Source organism: Budorcas taxicolor, chromosome 6 (genome assembly GCF_023091745.1).
Source record: "Budorcas taxicolor isolate Tak-1 chromosome 6, Takin1.1, whole genome shotgun sequence".
NCBI lineage: Eukaryota > Metazoa > Chordata > Mammalia > Artiodactyla > Bovidae > Budorcas > Budorcas taxicolor.
In genome coordinates, this window is record NC_068915.1 from 49,330,734 (window position 1) to 49,356,904 (window position 26,171).

Genomic DNA, 26,171 nt, shown 5'->3' on the forward strand with positions numbered 1-26,171 from the left:
AGTTTCTGAGTCAAGTTTGAAAGTCATTTTGGTCTGCTTTCTCTTTTTCTGAACACATTTCATTAAAGATCTCAAACTAGGTGTTATTAATCAGTCAGTAAACTATATCTGAGCTATACTACACTCTCAGTTAATCTAGTGTATACTGCTGCTGCTGCTGCTGCTGCTAAGTCACTTCAGTCGTGTCCGACTCTGTGTGGCTCCATAGATGGCAGCCCACCAGGCTCCCCCATCCCTAGGATTCTCTAGGCAAGAACACTGGAGTGAGTTGCCATTTCCTTCTCCAGTGCAGGAAAGTGAAATGTGAAAGTGAAGTCACTCAGTCGTGTCCGACTCCTAGCGACTCCATGGACTGCAGCCCACCAGGCCCCTCCGTCCATGGAATTCTCCAGGCAAGAGTACTGGAGTGGGTTGCCATTGCCTTCTCCGTGAATCTAATGTTAAATATCATTCAAAAAAAATGAGACACATATGCTTCTTACATATAGTAACAAGAAGCTGCATTTTCCACCTATGAAACAAGCATCGTAACACAACTCTAATGGTAACAGTGGGGTTGAGGACTATTGTCTAATATAGCTTACAAAAATAAAATTGAAGTATTCTCCCCAACACTTTCATCAAAAAGTTACCTCATTTTCCTTAAGTTTTACAACATGTCATTAATCACTCAAAAAATTATACTTTGAAAAAAATTCCTTTTACAAAATTGAAATAACTAGTTCATTTGTGATTCACTAGAATCAATGTGAAGTTTATAACATACGCAACGACTATGTTCTTTCTTTCCTTTGCAAAATCAAGGATGTAATTTATCTGCTAAATAGCATGATTGATCCTTTCTCACTATGGTCTTGTCTTAGGTAATAAATCAGGACACAGCTACCATCTCCAAATGTTCAATTCTGACCCTACAATTAGTTTCCATTGACTCTGGTTCCTGATTATCAGCACAAACCTCTACTTTGAGTTATCCCATAATTAGTCAGACAATACAGTATCATGCACTAAAATATCTAGCTGGTAGAACATTTGCTAACCACTGATCTGTCAAATCCGCTGGATGGATCTCATGCCCTGGTTTAGATAAGAGGATCATCAGCTCTGCTTTGCATTACATTAACACTAATGTGGCATCCAAAATTTAAATGCAGCAATTAAAAGTTTTTAAGCTTTTCTTAAGTGGCACCAAGCCAAATCTTTCATGCAAAACATTGGATGATCTTTCTTAAGTATGGATAAAAATATTCAAATATTAAACAATTCTGAAGGTGCTACACCAATAGACCATATGCATGGAATTTTGCTTTTACCAAAAGAAAAGAGCAGAATTAAAACAGATCTCTCCAGCTGAATCAGAGGACATATACTTCTTCATTATTTTTTCTCGATCTTTTATTTTTCCTTCAATTATCTGTAGCTTTCTTTTTTTTTTTTAATTTTTATTTTTACTTTATTTTATTTTACATTACTGTATTGGTTTTGCCATACATTGACATGAATCCAGCACGGGTAAATATGTGTTCCCAAACATGAACCCCGCTCCCACTTCCCTCCCCATAACATCTCTCTGGGTCATCACCGTGCACCAGCCCCAAGCATGCTGTATCCTGCGTCGGACATAGACTGGTGATTCGATTCTTACATGATAGTATACATGTTACAATGCCATTCTCCCAAATCATCCCACCCTCTCCCTCTCCCTCTGAGTCCAAAAGTCCGTTATACACATCTGTGTCTTTTTTGCTGTCTTGCATACAAGATCATCATTGCCATCTTTCTAAAATCCATATATATGTGTTAGTATACTGTATTGGTGTTCTTCTTTCTGGCTTACTTCACTCTGTATAATCGGCTCCAGTTTCATCCATCTCATCAGAACTGATTCAAATGTATTCTTTTTAACAGCTGAGTAATACTCCATTGTGTATATGTACCACAGCTTTCTTATCGATTCATCTGCTGATGGACATCTAGGTTGTTTCCATGTCCTGGCTATTATAAACAGTGCTGAGATGAACATTGGGGTACATGTGTCTCTTTCAATTCTGGTTTCCTCGGTGTGTATGCCCAGCAGTGGGATTGCTGGGTCATAAGGTAGTTCTATTTGCAATTTTTTAAGGAATCTCCACACTGTTCTCCATAGTGGCTGTACTAGTTTGCATTCCCACCAACAGTGTAGGAGGGTTCCCTTTTCTCCACACCCTCTCCAGCATTTATTGCTTGCAGATTTTTGGATCACAGCCATTCTGACTGGTGTGAAGTGGTACCTCATTGTGGTTTTGATTTGCATTTCTCTAACAATGAGTGATGTTGAGCATCTTTTCATGTGTTTGTTAGCCATCTGTATGTCTTCTTTGGAGAAATGTCTATTTAGTTCTTTTGCCCATTTTTTGATTGGGTCGTTTATTTTTCTGGAATTGAGCTGCATAAGTTGCTTGTATAGTTTTGAGATTAGTTGTTTGTCAGTTGCTTCATTTGCTATAATTTTCTCCCATTCAGAAGGCTGTCTTTTCACCTTGCTTATATTTTCCTTTGTTGTGTAGAGGCTTTTAATTTTAATTAGATCCCATTTGTTTATTTTTGCTTTTATTTCCAGAATTCTGGGAGGTGGATCATAGAGGATCCTGCTGTGATTTATGTCGGAGAGTTTTGCCTATATTCTCCTCTAGGAGTGTTATAGTTTCTGGTCTTACAGTTAGATCTTTAATCCATTTTGAGTTTATTTTTGTGTGTGGTGTTAGAAAGTGATCTAGTTTCATTCTTTTACAAGTGGTTGACCAGTTTTCCCAGCACCACTTGTTAAAGAGATTGTCTTTACTCCATTGTATATTCTTGCCTCATTTGTCAAAGATAAGGTGTCCATATGTGTGTGGATTTATCTCTGGGCTTTCTATTTTGTTCCTTTGATCTATGTTTCTGTCTTTGTGCCAGTACCATACTGTCTTGATGACTGTGGCTTTGTAGTAGAGTCTGAAGTCAGGCAAGTTGATTCCTCCAGTTCCATTCTTCTTTCTCAAGATTGCTTTGGCTATTCGAGGTTTTTTGTATTTCCATACAAATCTTGAAATGATTTGTTCTAGTTCTGTGAAAAATATGGCTGGTAGCTTGATAGGGATTGCATTGAATTTGTAAATTGCTTTGGGTAGTATCCTCATTTTCACTATATTGATTCTTCTGATCCGTGAACATGGTATATTTCTCCATCTATTAGTGTCCTCTTTGATTTCTTTCATCAGTGTTTTATAGTTTTCTATATATAGGTCTTTAGTTTCTTTAGGTAGATATATTCCTAAGTATTTTATTCTTTTTGTTGCAATGGTGAATGGAATTGTTTCCTTAATTTCTTTTTCTACTTTCTCATTATTAGTGTATAGGAATGCAAGGGATTTCTGTGTGTTGATTTTATATCCTGAAACTTTACTATATTCATTGATGAGCTCTAGTAATTTTCTGGTGGAGTCTTTAGGGTTTTCTATGTAGAGGATCATGTCATCTGCAAACAGTGAAAGTTTTAATTCTTCCTTTCCAATTTGGATTCCTTTTATTTCTTTTTCTGCTCTGATTGCTGTGGCCAAAACTCCAGAACTATGTTGAATAGTAGCAGTGAAAGTGGGCACCCTTGTCTTGTTCCTGACTTTAGGGGAAATGCTTTCAATTTTTCACCATTGAGGATAATGTTTGCTGTGGGTTTGTCATATATAGCTTTTATTATATTGAGGTATGTTCCTTCTATTCCTGCTTTCTGGAGAGTTTTTATCATAAATGGATGTTGAATTTTGTCAAAGGCCTTCTCTGCATCTATTGAGATAATCATATGGCTTTTATTTTTCAATTTGTTAATGTGGTGAATTACATTGATTGATTTGCAGATATTGAAGAATCCTTGCATCCCTGGGATAAAGCCCACTTGGTCATGGTGTATGATCTTTTTAATGTGTTGTTGGATTCTGATTGCTAGAATTTTGTTAAGGATTTTTGCATCTATGTTCATCAGTGATATTGGCCTGTAGTTTTCTTGTTTTGCAGTATCTTTGTCAGGTTTTGGTATTAGGGTGATGGTGGCCTCATAGAATGAGTTTGGAAGTTTACCTTCCTCTGCAATTTTCTGGAAGAGTTTGAGTAGGATAGGTGTTAGCTCTTCTCGAAATTTTTGGTAGAATTCAGCTGTGAAGCCGTCTGGACCTGGGCTTTTGTTTGCTGGAAGATTTCTGATTACAGTTTCAATTTCCGTGCTTGTGATGGGTCTGTTAAGATTTTCTATTTCTTCCTGGTTCAGTTTGGGAAAATTGTACTTTTCTAAGAATTTATCCATTTGTTCCACATTGTCCATTTTATTGGCATATATCTGTAGCTTTCTAGAAGTATTTTTCTCAATTGAGCTCTCAGTTCTATATCATTAACTAATTGTATTCTACTTGCATACATTTATAGAACCTTGTAAGAATTATACCTTCCATATTTGTTCTCTTGACAACATATATGATCTGCTGTTTAGTTACTCTGACTCTTTGTGACCCCTTAGACTGTAGCCTGCCAGGCTCCTCTGCCCATAGGATTCTCCAGACACGAGGAGTGGGCTGCCATTTCCTTCTCAAGGGGCAATTATTAGAGGTTCCTCCGTAGGAGGAAATGACAACTCACTCCAATATTTTTACCAGGAAAATCCCAAGGACAGAGGAGCTTGGTGAGAATTCAAAAGAAGACCATCATATTACTGACAATTACAGTGAAGATAAGCAGGAACATTTAATTGTTGTTTGGCTAAGAAAACAAGGCATCCAATGAGGAAATGAAAGTTTCTCAATTTTCATAGAAACAACTCTAGATATTTGGAGCAACAACAAAAGATAAGCTTTGATTATGTTATACCACACATCAAATTTAAGGGAGGATGAATTAAAAACATAAGTATTGGGGTTAAAACTATAGTGTTTCTATGGAATGAAAAAACAGAAATAAATCTTTACTTTTGAATATGAAAAGATGTCTCAAATGGACAAAATATTAACCATAGAAAAATTTTGATATATTTGTTTCATCAAAGTTAGAAAAATTAATTTCAAAAGTTATTAATAATAAAATGACAATTCTGCTTTGTATAACTGAATTTACTAAGTCAACAGGTCTTAAGTGTTCTCACCAAAAGGAGAAAAAAAGAAAAAGACAATTATGTGAGCTGATGGATGTATTAATATATTTTATGGTAGGAATATTTTCATAATGTGTATATATATCAAACATGGCATTGTATACTTTATTTGTCAATTATAACTATTTTTTTTTTAAAGAGAAAAAGAAAAGAAGATGCAAATCCAAATTAGATATTTGGAAAAAATACAGTGCTTTTAACTTTCAAACAACTTTAACCCAGAATATGTAAAGAACTCTTAAATATCAGTAGTAATTTTAAAACATCTAACTTAAGAAAAATAAGCAAAAGTCCTTAAAATGATGGTAATGATTGACAATATAAAAATGGCCAGAAGTTACATTGAAAAATGTTAATCAGCATTAATCACAAGGAAAATGCAAGGTAAAACTATAATGTGCCACTGCTTAAACAAACTCAGATGTCTAAAATTAAAAACAATGAATATCCCAAATGTCAGAGAGGATATGGGATAACTGAAATGACATATTGCTCGTGGGAGTATTAAATTATATAACAACTTTCGAAGAGAATGTGAGATCCCTTATAAAGTTAAATGTACTATATTATCCAGAAATTCCATTTTAGGTATTTAAGCAAAATAAAGCATATCTTCACACAAGGATTTTCATGCAAAATATTCATAGCAGCGTTTATTGTTGTTGCACTGTTGCCCAGTCATGTCTGACTTTTGCACCCCCATGGACTACAACATGCCAGGCTTCCCTGTCCATTACCAATCCTTGCTCAAACTCATGTTCATCAAGTTGGTGATGCCATCCAACCATCTCATCCTCTGACATCCCCTTCTCCCCCTGCCTTCAATCTTTCCCAGCATCAGGATCTTTTCCAATAAGTCAGTTCTTTGCATCAGGTGCCCAAAATATTGAACCTTTAGCTTCATCACAGTCCTTCCAATGAATATTCAGGACTGATTTCCTTTAGAATTCACTGGTTTGATCTCCTTGCTGTCCAAGTGACTCTCAGGAGTGTTCTCCAACACCATAGTTCAAAAGCATCAATGCTTCGGTGCTCAGCTTTCTTTATGGTCCAACTCTCACATCTGTACATGACTACTGGAAACAGCCATAGCTTTGACTATATAGACCTTTGTCAGTAAGATGATGTCTCTGCTTTTTGATATGCTGTCTAGGTTTGTCATAGCATTTCTTCCAAGGAGCAAGAGTTTTTTAATAATGGCTGCAGTCACTAACTGCAATGATTTTGGAGGTCAACAAAATAAAGTCTGTCACTGTTTGCATTGTTTCCCCATCTATTTGCCATGAAGAGATGGGATCAGATACCATGACCTTAGTTTTTTGAATGTTGAGTTTTAAGCCAACTTTTTCACTCTCTTCTTTCACCTTCATGAGAAGTTCTTTAGTTCCTCTTCTCTTTCTGCCATAAAGGTGATATCTTTGGCATATCTGAGGTTATTGATACTTCTCTTGGCAATCTTGATTCCAACTTGTACTTCATCCAGCCTGACATTTCACATGATGTATTCTGCATAGAGGTTAAAAAGCAGGGTGACAATATACAGCCTTGACATATTCTTTCCCAATTTGGAACCAGTCCATTTTTCCATGTCCAGTTCTAACTGTTGCTTTTGACCTGCATACATATTTCTCAGCAGGCAGGTCAGATGGTCTGGTATTCCCATCTCTTTAATAATTTTATACAGTTTGTTGTGATCCACACAGTCAAAGGCACTAGCGTAGTCAAACAAGCAGAAATAGATGTTTTTCTGTAATCTCTTGCTTTTTCTATGATCCAACACATGCTGGAAATTTGATCTCTTGTTCCTCTGCCTTTTGTAAACTCAAATTGAACATCTGGAAATTCTCGGCTCACATACTGTTGAAGTCTAGCTTGGAAAATTTTGAGCATTACTTTGCTAGCATGTAAGCTGAACTAATTATGGGGGTTCATAACATTGTACAGGTGGTGGTGATCAAAAACATCCCCAAGAAGAAGAAAGGCAAAAAGGCAAAATGGTTCTCTGAGAAGGCCTTAAATTAGCTGAGCAAAGAAGAGAAGCAAAAGGCAAAGAAGAAAAGGAAATTTATACCCATCTGAATGCAGAGTTCCAAAGAATAGCAAAGAGAGATAAAACAAACAAACAAAAAATACCTTCCTCAGTGATCAATGCAAAGAAGCAGAGCAAAGTAAAAGAATTTCAGGAAAGACTAGAGATCTCTTCAAGAAAATTAGAGATACCAAGGGAACATCTCATGCAATAAACAACAGAAATGTTATGGACCTAATAGAAGCAGAAGATATTAAGAAGAGGTGGCAAGAATACACAGAAGAGTTATACAATAAAAGATCTTAATGATCCAGATAACCACAACGGTGTGATCACTCACCCAGAATTAGTGCCACCTCAATTTGATTTGCCTTCTTTCACTTTCAGTAGTTATAACTGTGTGTTAACATTAAATTGAAATGTTAGGTTCAACCTCAACAACTCAGCATTAAAAACAACTAAGATCATGGGATCCAGTCCCATGACTTTATGGCAAATAAATGGATAAAAAGTGGAAACAGTAATAGATTATATTTTCTTGGGCTCCAAAATCACTGTAGATGTTGACTGCAGCCACGGAATTAAAAGATGTATCCTCCTTGGAAGAAAAGCTATGCAAAACTTAGACAGCATATTTAAAAGCAGGGACATGCTTTTAGATGCCAAAAGTCCATATAGGAAAAACTGTTTTTTTCAGTAGTCAGATACGAATGTGAGAGTTGGACCATAAAGAAGGATAAGAGCCAAAGAACTAATACTTTCAAGTTGTGATGCTGGAGAAGACTCTTGAAAGAGATTTGGGCAAGCAAGGAGATCAAACCAGTTAATCCTCAGGGAAATCAACACTGAATATTCACTGGATGGATTGATGCTGAAGCTGAAGCTCCAATATTTTGGCCACCTGTTGCAGAGTTGACTCATTGTAAAAGACCCTGATGATGAGAAAGATTGAAGGAAGGAGGAGAAGCGGGTGACAGAGGATGAGATAGTTGGATGGCATTATTGCCTCAATGGACATGAATCTGAGCAAGCCTGGAAATAGTGAAAGGGAAGTTTATGGTGCTGCAGACTATGGAGCTACAAAGAGTCAGACATGATTTAGCTACTGACCAACAAGGTTTAAGTTTCTAAACGTTGTTTTATTTTTCCCAATATTTTAAATGGAAAGCAATTATTTCTTCCATATAAGGGAGAATGGTAATTGATACAACCACTTAAACCCTTCAAAATATTGTGTCAAAAGATAACCTTATCTGTTTGCTTTTAAAGTAAATATGTTGTTATTTAGTTGCTAAGCCTGCCAGGCTCCTTCTGTCCTGGGAATTTTCAAGGCAAAAATACTGGAGTGGGTTGCATTTTCTTCTCCATGACCCAGGGATGGAGCCCATGTCTCCTGCCTTGGCAGGTGGATTCTTTACTGAGCCACTAGGGAAGACTTCTGTAAATATATAATGCAGCATTTTTAATTCTAGTCTCTAATCTATGTGATAAATTTCCAAGGTTTACTCATTTTGTATAATTGAAACTATATCTTTGACTATTTCTTTCCTGTTTTTCAGCATTGCAGCTCTAGGTAATCACTATTCCACTCTCTGCTTCTGAGTTTGATTGATTTCGATTCATTATACAAATGGTTCAGTTCAGTTCAGTTCAGTCACATAGTTGTGTCCAACCCTTGTGATCCCATGGACTGCAGCACACCAGGCTTCCCTGTCCATCACCAACTCCTGGAGCTTGCCCAAACTCATGCCCATCAAGTCAGTGATGTCATCCAACCATCTCATCCCCTGTCATCCCCTTCTCCTCCTGCCTTCAGTCTTTCCCAGCATCAGGGTCTCTTGCAATGAGTCGGTTCTTAGCATTAGGTGGCCAAAGTTTTGGAACTTCAGCTTCACCATCAGTCCTTCCAATGAATATTCAGGACTGATTTCCTTCAGGATTCACTGGTTGGGTCTCCTTGCAGTCCATGGGACTCTTAAGAGTCTTCTTCAGCACCACGGCTCAAAAGCATCAATTTCTCAGCTTTCAGGCTTCTTCATGTTCCAATTCTCACATCTGTACATGGCTACTGTAAAAACCACAGCTTTGACTATATGGACTTTTGTCAGTAAAATAGAAGAAAAATAAAAAAAAATAAAAAAATAAATAAAATAGGAGAAGGGGACGAAAAAACTATGGACCATAAAGAAGGCTAAGAGCCAAAGAACTAATACTTTCAAGTTGTGGTGCTGGAGAAGACTCTTGAAAGAGATTTGGGCAAGCAAGGAGATCAAACCAGTTAATCCTCAGGGAAATCAACACTGAATATTCACTGGATGGATTGATGCTGAAGCTGAAGCTCCAATATTTTGGCCACTTGTTGCAGAGTTGACTCATTGTAAAAGACCCTGATGATGAGTCTAGGTTGATCATAGCCTTTCTTCCAAGGAGCAATTGTCTTAATTTCATGGTTGCAGTCACCATCCGTAGTGATTTTGGAGTCCAAGAAAATAAAGTCTGTCACTGTTTCCACTGTTTCCCCATCTATTTGCCATGAAGTGATGGGACCAGATGCCATGATCTTAGTTTTTTGAAAGTTGAGTTTTAAGCCAGCTTTTTCACTCTCTTCTTTCACCTCCATCAACAAGCTCTTTAGATCCTCCTCTCTTTTTGCCATAAGGATAGTGTCTTCTGCATACCTGAGATTATTGATATTTCTCTCACAAAACTTGATTTCAGCTTGTGTTTCATCCAGTCTCGCCTCTTTCCTGATATACTCTGCATATAAGTTAAATAAGCAGGATAACTATATACAGCCTTGGTGTACTCCTTTCCCAATTTGGAACCATGTTCAATTCTAACTGTTTCTTCTTCACATGCATACACATTTCTCAGGAGGCAGGTAAGATGTTCTGCTATTCACATCTCCTTAAGAATTTTCTACCATTTGTTGTGATCCACATAATCAAAGGCCTTAACATAGTCAATGAAGTAGAAGTAGATGCTTTTCTACTTTCTAAATATAATATTTCAGTCAGCCCAGTTCAGGCACTCAGTCATGTCTGACTCTTTGCGACCCCATGAATTGCAGCACACCAGGCCTCCCTATCCATCACCAACACCCGGGGTTCACTCAGACTCACGTCCATCGAGTCTGTGATGCCATCCAGCCATCTCATCCTCGGTCGTCCCCTTCTCCTCCTGTCCCCAATCCCTCCCAGCTACAGAGTCTTTTCCAATGAGTCAACTCTTTGCATGAGGTGGCCAAAGTACTGGAGTTTCAGCTTCAGCATCATTCCTTCCAAAGCAATCCCAGGGCTGATCTCCTTCAGAATGGACTGGTTGGATCTCCTTGCAGTCCAAGGGACTCTCAAGAGTCTTCTCCAACACCACAGTTCAAAGTTCAAAAGCATCAATTCTTCGGCGCTCAGCTTTCTTCACAGTCCAACTCTCACATCCATATATGACCACTAGAAAAACCATAGCCTTGGCTAGACGGACCTTTGTGGACAAAGTAATGTCTCTGCTTTTGAATATGCTATCTAGGTGAGTCATAACTTTCCTTCCAAGGAGTAAGTGTCTTTTGATTTCATGGCTGCAGTCACCATCTACAGTGATTTTGGATCCCCCCAAAATAAAAATAAAGTCTGACACTGTTTCCACTGTTTCCCCATCTATTTCCCATGACGTGATGGGACCAGATGCCATGATCTTCGTTTTCCCAATGTTGAGCTTTAAGCCATTTTTTCGGTCTCCACTTTCACTTATATTTACTTTCAAACAATTAGAAATTCCATATCTTTATTTACATATCTCATTATCCAAACCACTAGTTTATAGTATAATACACCCCAGAGACAAGTTTTTTGATGCTATACAAATTTTGCTATCAAATATCTTTTTTGAATTCGTTGTTCTTTTCATTCTAATGTGTTAATGCTCCTTCTTTACTAACTTGTTTGAGAAGCAAATTTTATGCTAGCAGAAATAATTTCCGAAGACATGAAGACTAAGGAAGACTTTTGAAGAATATACTAAATTTTTAAAACTGACACTTTCATAAAAACAACAAAGGCACTGTACATTTTTTGCTTTATATAGGAAGAAATAGTGTTTACCTATCCATGAAGGATAGATAGGTAAACAATTACAGTTATCATGTAGCCTAATGCAATGAATAATCTGTGTGTCAGTCATTGAATGGTGACTGAATTAAAGTGTTTGCTCATTCTGTGTGATAATGGGAAAATGATATCTCATAGATTTCTCAAATGCATTTCTAAACTTAAAACAGTTTGTGGTATATCTAGTCTGTGCATGTGTGAACGCTCAGCCTCTTCAGTCGTTTCTGACTCTTTGCAACCCCCATGGACTGCAGCTTGCCAGGTTCCTTTGTCCATGGGACTCTCCAGGCAAGAATATTGGAGCGGGTTGCCATGCTCACCTCCAGGGGATCTTCCCAAACCAGGGACTGAACCAGCATCTCTTGCATCTCCTGCATTGCAGACAAATTCTTTACCACTGAGCCACCAAAGAAGTCTGGTGCACATGGCAGGTCTATTTAATAAGCAAATATTTGACTACCAGCTACCAGCACACACATATTCACATTCTCATGCTGGTTCCTTCATAATCTAAACATATTGTGAAGAAAAATGGAAACCACTGTTCTCTCTTTTATTTGACTACTAGAAAAGTTATCCCTGAGAGTGTGGGTGTCATACATCAAAAGTTTCACCACTAATGACTATATATACTTTCTGGGTTCAAGTTTTTTGTGTACTGTTCTTTTAAAAAAATAAATTGTGAAAGTTTTCTCTATTAGAAAGCAAGGTATACAGTTGATTTTTTCAATAAGCATTTAAGTGAAAACAGTAAATCACAGAAACTACATATTAATATATATAACTCAGTTCCATTGTTTTATAATAGGAGCTTGTTTTTGTAGCCAGAAACTGTAAGAGAAAGCATATACACTGCATATATGCATAGTGACTGCATAACTGACAATAAATGTTTGGAAGAAACACACTTTGATAACTTTAGCTTTTGGTGGGATGATAAATTTAGAAGAAATAACTTTACTGTTGAATGATTTTTAAATATTACTACTGCTAGAGATATCCATGGGTGGGATGCACCTGGACTATTACAATTGAAGAACTTTGCTCAGAAATAGCTCCAAGCATAAAACGAGAAGTGAAGTGAAGTTAAAGTCACTCAGACGTGTCCAACTCTTTGCGACCCATGGACTATGCAGTCCATGGAATTCTCCAGGCCAGAGTACTGGAGTTGGTAACCTTTCCCTTCTCCAGGGGATCTTCCCAACCAGGAATTGAACCCAGGTTTCCCACATTGCAGGCAGATTCTTTACTAGCTGAGCCACAAGAGAAGACCAAGAATACTAGAATGGGTAGCCTACCCCTTCTCCAGGGAATCTTCCCAACCCAGGAATCAAACAGGGGTCTCCTGCATTGCAGGCAGATTCTTTACCAACTGAGCTATGAGGGAAGCCCTCATAAAATGAGAAAGTAGATGGTTTACTGTAACTGGGAACCAGGAACGATTAACTTTTTTAATAACAACTAGTCTAATTCTCTTTGACTGTCTCTTCAAGTCAAGGCAGTCATTTGGTGAATAATGTTGCTCCCAAAACAAATATTGCTTTAGGAAAGTTAAACCTGAGTACTTATATGGATGTTTGTCTTGAGTCCTTATATCTTCTAATATCAGTGCTCTCATGACTTCCTTTAATGCCAGTCTCAAGAAACTGAACTGGATAACTCTATTACACAAAAACATTTTCTGTTACAGAAGTTCTGTAGCTTGTGATAGATGTTCTCAATGACAGCTGGAGTCTTCCTGCATACAGTTATACTGCCTTCTGCTAGACTTTGTATTCCCATGTCTATCACTTCATTATAGTACTAAGTTGTGTTTTGATGTCTTCTCAACCACTTTGAGTGAGTGAGTGAAGTCACTCAGTTGTGTCTGACTCTTTGCGACCCCATGGACTGGAGCCTAACCAAGTTCCTCCGTCCATGGGATTTTCCAGGCAAGAATACTGGAGTGGGTTGCCATTTCCTTCTCCAGGAGATCTTCCCAACCCAGGGATTGAACCCAGGTCTCCCGCATTGTAGGCAGACACTTTATGGTCTGAGCCACCAGGGAAGATCCAACTCAACCACTTTGGTATAGTTTATCTGCACCACAATCTGTAGTGAATCACCTTGCTTTATGAATTCCTTACCATCTCCTTCTATTCCCCTGACTGGCTGTGCTCATTCTCTAATAAAGATGTATACTTACAGGACTGTTTCTCATTTCCAGGCCTGGTCATTTCACAGGGTACAAAAGAAGGAAGCAAGAAAACATATTAATAGTTGTGAGTGCTGTAGATGTTAGAAAGGACTAGATTGAAAGGAATTAGTTCTCTAATTCTGTCACATCATCAGTAAAGAAATATTATTTATAATTTCTTAATGTTTTATCTAATCATTTGGAAGATGGTGACAGTGTGCTGAGATGTGTTTACATTAACTATATTGATTAATCCTCTTTTGTTAGAAAATAAATATTTATAAATTGGTAATAAGAGTAACAGTGAGAATATGAGCTATTTAGTAATATATTCCCTTTTCCTGACTTTATATCCAGACTAAAATTGGGCCATCAGAATATATTGCTAAAATGATAAGAGCATCACATCTTTCAAAATCTTGATGAAGTCGATATATATGATGTAAACTAGAACTTGTTAGCCATAAATGCTCACAGTAACATATCTGAAAAATATAATGTTGTCTATTTCAAAGTAATCAATTCTCTCATCTATTGATTGTGAATACTGAATATCTAAAATTCAAACTCATCTTGGAGGGAAATCAATAAACATATTTCTATTTAATTACACAAATAAACAGAATTGGTAAGAGAGTGGATGAAAGCTCCTCCCTATGACCTAACTACATGACAATGTATCTACAAATGGACATTTTATTCTCTTCACTTCATATATGCTTCCCAGAAGTCTCTATATTTCCCAGAATGTACATTAGCACTCTCAAGTATACCAATGAGTCTTTAAGCATTGCAAATTTTGATCCATTTTAACTTTTCTAAATTTCTGGGAAAATGATTTGTCCAAACTCAGAATTATTTCATTTGATACATTTATTGTTTTGAAATAAACTGCTGCTGCTGCTGCTAAGTCACTTTAGTCTTGTCCGACTCTGTGCGACCCCAGAGATGGCAGCCCATTGGGCTCCCCCGTCCCTGGGATTCTCCAGGCAAGAACACTGGAATGGGTTGCCATTTCCTTCTCCAATGCATGAAAGTGAAAAGTCAAAGTGAAGTCGCTCAGTCATGTCCGACTCTTAGCGACCCCATGGACTACAGCCTACTAGGCTCCTCCGTCCATGGGATTTTCCAGGCAAGAGTACTGGAGTGGGGTTGAAATAAGCTAAGAAAGTCTAAATTAAACTGAGAGGAGAAGAAACCATTACCGGATATTCTCATATCTTTTGCCAGTCTTCAGTTAGCACAAAATGAGACTTCATGTGTACTAAAAAGATATTAGTGAAGATACAGGATTATCAAAGAATAAAAATAATACTCTTCCCCTGCTTTAGACCAAATGTTGTGTCCACTTGCCCCTCCCACCCCCCCCAAAAAAAAATTCTGTGTATTGAAACCCTAATCTATAATTTGGGATATTTGGAGTTCAGGCCATTGGGAAGTAATTAGGTTAAGTTGAACTCATGAAGGTAGATGTCCCATGAATGAATTAGCATCCTTTGTAGAAAGATGAAAGGTCCAATGCTCTCTCTTCTCTGCAACAGAAGAACATAGTGAGAAGTTAGCCATTTGTAAACCAGAAATCGGGCTTTCACCAGACACCGAATCTGCTGGAACCCTAATCTTAGACTTCCCAGCCTCCAGAACTGTGTGAAATAAATCTTTATTATTTAATACATCCACCTTATAGTTTTTTGTTACAGCAGCCCCAGCTGACCAAGATGCTTCCCTTCTGATTACAAAGCATGAACTACTGTGATTATTCATCAATATTATTTTTATAAATAGAATACATATTCTGTAATTACCAAATTAATGATTTACTTTGCTCTCTATTATTTTCATCCATTTCATTCAAATAACTTTTGCTATCATGATTTTTTTCTATCATTCCGTACCTTACCAAAACACTCAATGCCTCAAGAGGCACAAAACAAACAAAATGTGTCTACTATATACTATGTATTCTTCACTACTTGATTCACAATTTAGAGTCCCTCTCTCCCTTACTATTCAATAGAAAATCTCTATTTCCTTCTCTCTGCAAGTTAAAAAAATAATAGTTTTCTACTTTTCACTGCTGAAAATGCTCTTATAGGAGACTCTCCATTAGTTTAAAACAAACAAACAAAATAAGAATATCCTTTCAGCTCTATGTATTTATTAATTGTTTTGGACAAAGGAACAAAATTTTCTGATACTCAAGAAGATGTAATGTATAACCTCTCTTTTTTTTGCAAACTAGAAGTTATTATGTCCACTTTGTCCTGTTAAATTTATAAAGCAATTTTAAAATTTCACTTTCCCATCTCCCTACCTAAGGGAAATTTTCAGCTCAGTCTAACTCCAATCCACTGGTCAAGTATTATGAACCAGAGACTCTATTAAGAAGACAGGAATCCACAGTCATCAAAACAAAAGGGTCTCACTTTCATGATATAGCCTTTTAGCTTTGAGGAAGACAGAAATGAAAAACCAATTGCCAAAAAAAAAAAAAAAAAGTACAATATTTAAAAAGAATACTCAAAGGAAAATCAGGAAGCAGAGTGACTAATTTGAAATACACATCCTACAAAAATGAAAGAGATTTATTATTCAGATTTTTATTATAGGAACACTATATTAGATATCTTCCCTTTATCTTTCTGTACATTTTGTATTAAAAATGAGAAGAGGCTATTTTTAATAGGGAAAGTATAAGCCATGAAATAAAATAAACCAAGTTGAACAAAAGAGATTCCATTAGGGATCAGAAGAACTGAGTGCTAGCTAATCATAGCTAAGGCATTAATATATTGATTTGGGCAAATCTTATGACCTCTTGCTTTTATTTCTTAACTTGTCAAATGAGGAAGGTGCTTTGGTTAGTATTTTTAAATTGTGCTCCACAAGCCCTAGGTTTTGAAATTGAATATTGTCTGATTGGGTTGGTCAAAAAGATCCTATTTTGTGAATTCATTGTTTCATAAAGTGAAAATAAAGAATGTGTCTTCTGTTTTTACTTAAAACCCATAACCTTTTTTTTGCCAACCCAATATTTAGGCAGTGTGAAGGGATGATCAGTTTACTAGGTATTCCTGACATGTGTCTGATTAGCTCTGTTTATTGTGACTATATATTTAGTATATACACTACATGTACACATTTAGCTGAAATTTTTTAATGGTAAAAGTAAAATATCAATCTTTACACTTTAAATTCTAATGTTCCACTTTATGCTATTCCATATGGTGTGAAAACGTCAGGATGAGCTTCTACATTTTGCCTTTATTTTGCACATAACACCCACTACATCTCCTTTCTTTCTTCACATATCGATCTATGGTGAAAAGGCCTGTGTTTAGCATATAAATACTTCAAGAGTTTGCTATAAACCTTCAATAGTGTCAATAATATGCCTTAATTTTGATAGAGGAAAAACCTAAACTTGCCCTCCAAGAGAAACTACAAAAAGCTATTTTCTGCAAAGATTCAGAAGAATTCTTCAAAATGGAGGCAAGGAAAATATTTTCTTAGTCTTGGTAATCTATATCATGAATTGTACAGATCAAAGATTCAAGGTGGAAAGGTATAGGGAGTGAGAGTAAGAACAATGAGGAGTATATAATATAAAGGAAAAGAAAATTAGAAATACCTAGTAGTCCAAGTGATACACTCTACATATTAAGAAAGGCCATTAGAGGGAATTCTAAGTGTATTCACAGTAAGATACAGAAAAAATTGCATTTTTTTTGGATGATGGACTGTGCCTACATGTCTTTTCAGATATTTTTAGGTCATAAAGAAGGGCTACACATTTGTACATTCATTAAATATTCAGTTCAGTTCAGTTCAGTTCAGTTCAGTCACTCAGTCATGTCCAACTCTTTGCTACCCCATGAATCGCAGCACTCCAGGCCTCCCTGTCCATCACCAGCTCCCGGGGTTCACTCAGACTCACGTCCATTGAGTCAGTGATGCCATCCAGCCATCTCATCCTCTGTCGTCCCCTTCTCCTCCTTCCCCCAATCCCTCCCAGCATCAGAGTCTTTTCCAATGAGTCAACTCTTCACATGAGGTGGCCAAAGTACTGGAGTTTCAGCTTTAGCATCATTCCTTCCAAAGCAATTCCAGGGCTGATCTCCTTCAGAATGGACTGATTGGATCTCCTTGCATAACCAGGTATTATAACAGAAAGTATGGCAATACAGCTATTAAAGTATATTTTTGAATTTCACCCACAAAAGCAAATAGGCTAGAATTGTGCTACACATTAATCACTAGCTCATGTGATTATTTAAAATTAAATCAATTAAAATAAAATAAGACTAGCCATTCAGTTCATTGGCCATAATATATGACTATATCAAAGGCACTGCAATCACTTGTAGCTAGTGACTGCTGTTTTGGAAAGCCAAGATTATAAATATTTGCATCACTGCAGAAAGGTTACTGAACATCAGTAGAGTAGAAGACAATATAAGAATGAAATTCAAAATTGCAGTTGTAAGTAATTAGCAAATTGAAATAGAAATATCAGGACATTTGTGGAGTATAGTAACAGTTCAAGAAAATATAATTCATCTGTAGCTGGTATAAGTTATGTGTGTGCTTAGTCACTCAGTTGTGTCCAACTCTTGCGACCCCATGGACTGTAGCCCGCCAGGCTTCTCTGTCCATGGGATTCTCCAGGTGACAATATGGAGTGGGTTGCCATTTCCTTCTCCAGGGGATCTTTCCAACCCAGGGATCGAACCCAGGTCTCCTGCATTGCAGGCAGACTCTTTACTGACTCAACAACTAGGGAAGCCCGTGACAATATGAAACATATTTAAAAAGAAACCTTCCTTGAGAAAATTATGTTGAAGATAAAACCAAAAATTATTAGGCTGATTAGGACTGGGGCATGAAGATGAAATGAATATAGTGCAAAGTATTACTGCTGGAGAAAACAGCATGTGATTCTATAGTTATTAGACTCAACAAAGTAAGTGAAAGAGTAGCAAGAAATATTCCCAAACATGTTAGGTAATGAAGACAGCCAAATTTCAAGCATTTTATAGCTTATCTGAAAAGCATGAGAATGACTATAAAGATTTTTATTAGTGTCATAAACATTATCACATTTCTAGAGACATCTATGGCAATAGAGAATAATTGGAGGTAACCAAAAGATGAAATTGGAGATTATGTAGAAGTTAATTACTCTGATCCATTAGAAAGATAATGCTCTTTTGATCAAATACAATGAAAATTGTGACAGTAGAATTAATCTAAATGCCCAGTAATTATTGAAAATTTGGATTTGGGACCAGAAGGAGTAAGAGAGGACTGCCCAGCTGATTACTAGACTCACAAGTTTGTTTTAAGACACTAGGCTTCTGAGGGCCTTTTTGGTTCACAGTAATTGTTAACTGATACAGTAATATTAAAATAGGGAACAATAATGAAGAATGGGCTTCCCCGGTGGCTCAGCAGTAAAAGAATCTGTCGGCAATGCAGGAGACACAAGAGATACAGGTTGGATCCCTGGGTCAGGAAAATCTGGAGGAGGGCATGGCAACCCATCCAGTATTCTTGCCAGGAAAATCTCATGGACAAAGGAGCCTGGCGGCCTACAGTCCACAGGGTCACAAAAAGTCAGACACGACTGAAGCAACTGAGCATGCAAACACAACAAAGAATAGTTTTTTGTTTTTTTTTTTTAATTTTAAAATCTTTAATTCTTACATGTGTTCCCAAACATGAACCCCCTCCCACCTCCCTCCCCATAACATCTCTCTGGGTCATCCCCATTTGACCAGAAAATTATTTAAATACATAGCTCCTAAGTTTGAGAATTCTATCAGGCATTGAAGTAAATGTGTCATGTAAGAGTTGGAAAATGATAGAAAGGCCTATGGCTAACTATACATTTCGAAGATAGCTGTTTGTAGAAACTAATTGAAATACTGGGGCAAGTATGAGAATGTCAAGGGAGAAAATGAGGTGTGAGAAGAGACAAAATAAAAGTTCTGGACAACTTTAAAACTTAATAGAAACTAGTATACCCCGGGAGTCAATACACTTTAGAAAGCAGGCTTACTGTAGGAACGATGTTCCCACTGAAATAATCATACATCTCAAAACTTTATTGAAATGAAGAATAGAAGGCTGAAGACACAACAGGAAAAAGAAAAACCCAATTGAATATTATTATAATTCATAAAAATGCTTATCAATGTCAAATTTATAGCATACTATTCAATGCATGCAGATGTTGCTAATTTCTGCTCTTAAATACATTAAAAGATTGTGGCAAAAAATGTAGCTGCATTTTTCAAGGGGGAAAAAAAGTCAACAGCTATTTTGGCTTTGAATATTTTAAACTTCCCTCTGATTCTCTTGACCTCTTTTAGCTATCAGAAGTTTATTCACTGATGATTAATTTGACAGGAACACATGATCTCTGCTTTAATATTTCTTAGACACTTTTATTCTGCTTGTTTGTGAGCTGGAAAACCTTAAAGGTGACTCATTTGCTGAGATTTACCATAAAAAGGAACAAAAATAAAACTATTAAATGTTGACATGGTACATTAAATGATGATGAAGTATTATTAGTTAAGTTCTTAAATGTTCTTGATAGCTGGAACTCTCAAAAAATATTATGGGAGAATGGGCTATAAATCAGATATATGTAATTTATTTATGCAGAAACTGAAACTTTATAAGAAATGACTATATAGATGAGCATATTTTATCATGACCTACCAGTTGAAGAATCATTCTAGCTCTTTATAGTAAACAATAAAATTAAAATAATTTATAGATATGAATTATTATATTATTGCATATATTTTTATTTGAACATTCAATTATTTGATCATAGTAAATTATTATTTTGAAATAATGGTGAAATTAATTTAATAGTAAATTATTTTAAATTTTATATGCTCCTTTTAAAGACATATCTATGTTTACTTTTAGTTGGGTACAATATGGAATTTTGCAAGACTTTGTATTATTTTCCAGGTATACTTTTGGAACATAAGAATGTAAATATTTGCATATAATCTAATATTTCATGTATTTCCCTAAATCTCTTCCTTTCATGTCAAATTATATGCCATTTAGCAAACATAACATTTAACATGAGAATAATGACTGGCATTGAATGTTTAATTCTAAGTAAAATTTAAAATCCTTAGAGAATTTGATTTTTTTAAACCTTTAATGACATTTTTATTTTATTTTTTGAATATTATAAAAATGAGTAAATTGGGAGACTGATATTGACATATAGTTACTATTGCATATAAAATGGGTAACTAATAAGAGCCTGTTTTATAGTAGACAGAATTTTACTCAGTGTAGTGACTTATATGAGAGAATAACATATATATTTTAAAAAAAAGAGTGGATATAGGTATCAGAATAACTGATTCACTTTGCTGTACACCTGAAACTAATACAGCTTTGTCAGTTAGTCAGTTCAGTTACTTTGTCCTGTCCAACTCTTTGTTACCCTATGGACTGCAGCAAGCCAGGCTTCCCCATCTATCACCAACTCTGTCTGTTACACAACTTTGTAAATCAACTATATTCCAATAATTTTTTAAATGGGCATTGATTTCAAATGTGTGAAATGTGAAGTTCAAATAGAAGGCTTTGCAATGGTGACTAAAGAGCTTCTGTGCATTATGAACAAAGGAATAAATAAATGCAAATATGAGAGCAATTATTTAATACACAATTACATACATGAAATAATCAGTCACATACATATTATTTAACTGTGAGCTTTATAAAAATATTTCAAAATAGTCTGCTGTGAATACCTAAACCTGGATCTTATTAGCAACATTATAAAAAATGTATTCTATGTAGGTATATCAACAATACAATTTACAATCAATAAAGTTTTTATTATGGGTTCTAATATTTATTTCCAAGTGATTTAATTGGATTATACTATATATTTATGTTAGATATAAATATATTTTGTGTTTATCCCATTCTTGATACTATTTTCTGCATATTTTAGGGCAAGTTTTAATCTTTGTGTTTATTATTATCTAAAGTTAGAGATTTTAAGAGAGGAGCATTTATCTATTGATTTATATGAAAGTTTCCTCTTCCTTCTCTTATGCTCCTGCAAAATTCTCCTGGGAGTGAGCACAGCCTGTTTTCTGTTATATTCTGAGGTTCTAGCTTTTACCTGTATTGTCTTTACTTTGAAATTTTATTTTGAAAAAGAGTGAAATGTGGGGTATTTTAAAGATTTTTCAAACTTACTTTATGTTTGGAGTCTCTTCTAACAAGATTATCAAATACACTGAGAAGAGGGCATTTCAATTCATACTAGGAATGCCATTAAAAAAAATTCCTCAAGAAAAAGTTTAGGAGAATGACTATCTCATAACTTTAATACAATATTATACAAAGCACATGGAATTATAATTCCCCAAAACATAAATTAAAAAAAAAATTTTCTTGGGTGTTTCAAGAGAAATGTTATGAGGGTTTTTCTGATATTCTCACACCTACATATCATACAGTATCTGACTGATTTTGAACTAATCAATGTCCCTAAAGCAATTATAGGGGCTTCCCTCATAGCTCAGTTGGTAAAGAATCTGCCTGCAGTGTGGGAGACCCTGGTTCGATTCCTGGGTTGGGAAGATCCCCTGAAGAAAGGATAGGCTACCCAGTCCAGTAAACTTGGGCTTCTCTTGTGGCTCAGGTGGTAAAGAATCCGCCTGCAATGCAGGAGACCTGCGTTTGATTCCTGAGTTGGGAAGATCCTCTGGAGAAGGGAAAGGTTACCCACTCCAGTATTCTGGCCTGGAGAATTCCAGTGACTGTAGTCCTTGGAATCACGAAGAGTCAGACACAACTGAGCAACACACACACAAACACACACACACACACACACAACAAGTTTAATGGCTCCATGGGTACAAGGTGAAGCTAAAGAAATATGTCTCTGGTGATGAGCAATATTCAAGAACAATTTCTACCCCTATAAGTAGCTTCACATTTTCAGAATAAAAATTTTGTAGAATTTTTCTAATTAAAAGTAATAATTGAAGACTTATGGATAAGAATTGATCTCATCTTGGCTCTTTTACAAAGATGATTTGTGATAAATTACTTTGAAATCTGCAGTCCAAGTGAAAATCCACTGTGACGAGAAACAGTTACCTTTGCACATTCCATCTACAAATCTGATGAGCTTGCTTTTTCTATATTTTGGTCATTTTCTAACACAGTTATCAAGTCCATACTTTCATTGTCCAACCTTTGCTTTTATGCTGTTTGATAGTAATTTTTACTTTCCTTTATCAAAGTTGCAGCTCATACTATACCAATACTCACATCTTATTTTCTCTTACTTCTACCAATTTTTTTCACAATTGCCCTCTTTTATACTACTTTAAATTACATTACATATCTTCCCCTGAGTAGTGACTAATAGAACATTAAAATTATTTTTATTCACTTATGTATTTTTTTAAAATAATGATTTCTTCTTAAAATTTGAACTTGAGGCATTAGATTATTTTTTGTTCATTTAATATTCATTTTTGAAAAGTATTAACTACTGCAATTGTTCTTCTGTATGAAGGCAAACAGTGTGTGGTGCTCTTATTTTTTTCCCCTTGATTTTAGCCTGCACATGAAGAAACAGTTTATGTCTTACTGGCTTCTTCCAATTCTTCTAGAACTCAGTCAGTTCTTTGCATTATTAGAGGGATTATCTCCCCAAGAAACATCTCTCAGGAGAAAGAGAAGGAGAAGAATTTCAGGAAATTCAGACTCTCAGCCAAACTACTGACATGAAGCAGGTGAGTGGGAATCCCTTTGTGGAAAAGTTAAACTTGCCACAAAATGAAGACAGGATTATACTTATGCTGACCAAGCCATAGGAGAAGCTACCACTAACATACAGGCTTCAAATATAATGTAGTCCCTTATATTGTAAACCTTATGTCTTAACATACAGGTTGTGTTCAGGGATGCATGTTCAATATGCATGGAGAAGATTGAGCTTCTTTTTATTATAACAGTATTGGTATGAAATCTTTGCAATGATACTTGTTACAACATATAAACCACAAATTCTCAGTCACTGAGTCATATATTGCTCTTGGTAAGTGTAGAGCAGGTGGGGTATGATCAGTGTATGGAGAGCACACCTAAAAGCAATAATAAAAAAATGCCAGGGAACTACTATTTAGCGGTCCCTCTATCTTCACCATGTGGCTTCCATGTTCATCAAGCTGGTTTGCATTAAGACTGAGAAAAGGAAAGTTTCACATTTTCATAGTTTTGTGAACCGTGTTTCACATGTTCTGTGAAACAGTTTGGTGAAACGAGCACAGTTTCACATTTTGAATGTGTTCCCACATCATTTTGTTAGATCTCCAAGAGAAATGGCTAAAGTGCAATAGCAACTAGATAATATAGACCAGCTGAATACCTCAAAGGAAGTGGGTGTGGCGAGCAGCTCATTATTCTGTGCCACGCTACTTTTAACTGCATAAGTGCTGGAAATAGAGAGAGAGAGCTTATTGAACACACAATCTAGTAAAGGCTATCTTTTTCAATAAGATATGTAGAAATACTTACTTATATGAGTTATATGGATGAATGGCATTAAACCCATTTCGTAAGGTTAAGTAACATTGGCCATTAAAATGAATAGTGAAAACTTCAGGCAAGCAGCCACCCAGGCAATCAGTTAATTCAACTTTTAACATCGTGTGCTTGGAAAGAAGTATTGGATGATGATGTGTAGCCCCTGAGGAAATGCTTCTTTGAAGATATTATCACTTTACATAAAAATCCAGTGTGTGTGTGTGTGTGTGTGTGTGGAAGGCATGGGATCTTGTGAACACTGGAGCACAGATAAATCATAAATGAATGCATTTAGTTTAAAATATTGGTTGGGATAAATTGTAGAATGTCTATAAGATATTTTAAAATATGCAATTATATAATTAATTTATTTCATGCTATCTTATGGTTGATTTTCAAATTATTTTTCTATGGTAGAGAGAAAATATGAAGCGGGATCTGAGAGTAAATACCGTTGCCTTATGACATTGACTCATGAAAAGTGAATATAAATACTAAAGCTGGATAAATACATAAACATTGCAATTTAGAAGGGATCTTCCTCTGCCTTCCTTTTCCTCCTTCCCTATTTGGGAAGATGTTCCTGGAACCAAGAAATATGATACATGATATAGCAGAAAGAGATTTGTAGAAAAAATTAAGACCTTTTAGAGACTTTAAATTAGAGAAATTATACTGGATCTTCCAACTGGGCCCATCTATTCACATGAGCCCTTAAAAGCAATGATTTTTCTCTGCTTGGAGTGCTGAAAAATGTGACAGCAGGGAAGGTCAGAGGGAACCTAAGACTGAGAAAGACTTTCCCCACCTTTGCCATATGGAAAACACTAGAAAGAATTAATTAAGGCAGTCTTTGTCCACAAAGATTGTCTCATTGCTAACCACCAGGAAAAAAATTCAGTTCTGTAACTGAATTCACACACCACCTGAAATGTTTGAAAATAAATTCTACCATAGAGCCTTCAGAACATAGTGCAGCCCTGCCCACGTCTTTACTTCTGTTTTGTGAAACACTGTACAGTTAGCAAACTGAGCGACACCATGCTTGGTCCTCTGCCCTGCAGAACTGTGAGATAACAAGCTTGTGTTGTTTTCATTCATAAATGTGTATAATCTGGTATGGCAGTTAAAAAAAAAAAAAAAAAAAAAAAAACTAAGGCAATAATGAAAGAAAAATAGAAAGACATAGTGAGGAACATGGATCTAGTCTCAGTTGTTTGAAAGGATTCAAAATACTCCAAAGGCCACCAACATTGCTTATATGGTTCAGTGAAACTTTAAGCTAACATTTAAAAAACATAGTGAGGTAACTTCAAACAACTTTATTTAGAGATAATTTATTTTTTCATATGGCTCAATTTTTTAAAATAGAAGTCAAGTTTCATATTTCCTTGTATGCTTCCTCAACCTTGGAAATTCATTTCATTATTCTATACCAGTTTGAACTGCACATTTTGGTGGATGCTCATTCTAGCTTCTTCATTAAAAACAGTCCATTTCTCTCAATTTGAAAAACGTTTCATTTACAGATTTTTTTTTCTCGAATTCACATTTATAAGTCTTTCTAAAAAATATTCTGTGTGCATCCCTGCCTCTACGTTGTAAACCTAGTATCAAGTAAATAAATAGTATCTCTTTCTCTTGATTTAATTTTTATTTAAGAAGACACATTTTGTTGTTATTATTATATATATTTCATGTCTTCTTAAATTATTATTGTTAAATTTAAGCTTTGCAGAGTTATTATCAGGGAATGTGACCTTTACAATGAAAGCATTTTTGTCCAATGCTTTGTGACATACATATTAAATATATACATTTATATAAGTTAATTAATTCAACTCTATACTATAAATATATATAAATCATCCATTTTCATTTTACAATTATGGTAAGTTGACACTTTACTCTTTTCCTGCAAACTGTATAGTAACAAGAAGAAAACTTTTTTTTTTTTATTATTATTCCTTTTAAAGGAAGACATCCTATTCCTCAGCCTGTATGGGCCACAGTGCTGAGCAGCAACTTCAGAAGCCAAGGCCTGCTTTCTCCACCATCCCCTTCCCCAAACCAACTGAAAATTTTTTAAAGTTAATAAAATTTATCTTTATG